This window comes from Pinus tabuliformis, chromosome 8, assembly GCF_031772625.1.
Source record: "Pinus tabuliformis cultivar Carrire ecotype Pingquan chromosome 8, CPIR1, whole genome shotgun sequence".
NCBI classification, from domain to species: Eukaryota; Viridiplantae; Streptophyta; class Pinopsida; order Pinales; family Pinaceae; genus Pinus; species Pinus tabuliformis.
The window spans coordinates 1,538,955,169-1,538,957,173 of record NC_142294.1 but is presented as its reverse complement, the minus strand read 5'-3'; the positions used below and the strand labels follow the sequence as shown (position 1 = coordinate 1,538,957,173).

Here is a 2,005-nt window from a genome sequence, read left to right as displayed (position 1 = left end):
CTTATCCAGTGAACCTAAGATCTCGTCATGTCTATCACATTCGTAGGGTAAAAAAGAAAAAAAATGCGTGGTCACTCTCAGTCTCGAATGCGCATTTAGAATTCACAATACCAAACAGTAAAAACAATTCTCAATTCTTTATTCACCCAGTGAAAATCACCATCGCTTTACGTTCACTATAAATCTGTGTCTCCCGACTACCAAATCACTCACACCTTCCTCATCCGAATTCCTGTTATCAGCTATCATGGAAACCAAGCGCTTGGCATACATGCTGTTTGTGTTGGTATGCTTGTTTTTAGCTTTGGCCCAGCCTTCTGAGGGCAGTTATTTCACTGCGTGGGCAGGGCCTGGTTGCAACAACCATGCTGCTCGATACAGCAAATGTGGGTGTTCTAATATCGGTAACGACGTTCATGGAGGATATGAGTTTGTGTATCAAGGCCAGACTGCTTCTGCTTACAACACGGCCAACTGCAAAGGCGTTGCTCAGACCCGTTTTTCTGGCAGTGTTAATCAAGCTTGCAGCGGTTTTGGTTGGAAGAGTTTTTTCATCCAGTGCTAAGTGCTGCATGTGATAACTTTATATTACTATTATCATACTACTAGGCACGTCTAAGTAGTTGGCGTTGTCCCAAATAAAGCTTGAGAGTGTCCATTCATGGCGTGGCGCTGTTTGTATGGCATCATCTATCTCAAGTATGGTAGATATAGGTACATAATGTTTTGCAATTTTCACCGGTCCATATGATGTCTGGTGTATATTGCTTTGTCTAACTTTATTTCGTTAATACGTAATGATTTTTGTGCACTGATATTACATATTTTTCTACTTTCAAGTACTGTTATGCCAAGGATCTGTCTATATCTAACATCTTAGTCCAGGTTAATTTTTATTTATTGTAAACTTCACTAAGCACAAGACCAAAAACAATTCCATGCCATCTATCAATCCATAAGATCGTAGATGAATATGAACTTGACAACAAAAATGTAATTTTTTAATTTGTTACATTGAACTAAAGTGATTTCTAATTTGTACTTTAAACACTTGTAATTTCTTACAACAATGTTAAAAAGAGGTTTCATAATTTTTCTCTTTCCTCTTACCTACAAGGAAGGCTTTTGTATACCTCAATTTTTTTAGGTTCTCAAAGGTTAGGAGCTTGTTCTCTTAACACTTGCTATTTCTTACAACATTGAGGTGTCTTGATTTTTCTCTTTCTTTTTACACAATACACATAATACACATAAGAAAGCCTCTTGTATACCTCATTTGTTGAGGTTCTCAACGATTAGGAGCTTGTTTTGTATTAATAACTATGTGAAGGAATTTATCTATGAGGGGCTAACTTTGGCCTAAACTTTATTCCGGAATTTAATAAGTTGTGTTTCTTATTTAATATAAGGATTTGTACCTATTTCTCATCATGTAATTAATAAAAGGAAGGGGGATGATCAAATGTCCAACAATGTTAAAAAGAGGTTTCATGATTTTTCTCTTTCCTCTTACCCACAAGGAAGGCTTTTGTATACCTCAATTTTTTGGGTTCTCAAAGATTAGGAGCTTGTTCTGTAAACACTTGCCATCTCTTACAACATTGAGGTGTCTTGATTTTTCTCTTTCTTCTTAAACAATACACATAAGAAAGGCTCTTGTATACCTCATTTGTTAAGATTCTCAACGATTAGGAGCTTCTTTTGTATTAATAACCATCTGAAGGAAGGAATTTATCTCTAAGGTGCTAACTTTGGCCTAAAATTTATTCCGAAATTTAATAAGTTGTGTTTCTTATTTAATATAAGGATTTATAGCTATTTCTCATCATGTAATTAATAAAAGGAAGGCAGATGATCAATAGTCCAAAAGGCAAAGTCTAGGGCTGTGAAAAGGAAAAGACCATAAAAACTTAAAGGTGGTGAAAAGGGTGCAATTTCTTTGGATTCATATTTTATTTTCTAAAGTTTGTATATATTTTTAAATATTAGTAATTGAAGCTTTTTT

The 2,005-nt window shown here is 35.0% G+C and overlaps 1 pseudogene; it reads left to right on the top strand.

Moving 5' to 3' along the window:
• The first annotated feature begins 203 nt into the window (after positions 1-203).
• LOC149241797 (antimicrobial peptide 1 pseudogene) lies at positions 204-820 on the top strand (annotated as a pseudogene).
• Positions 821-2,005: the final 1,185 nt, after the last annotated feature.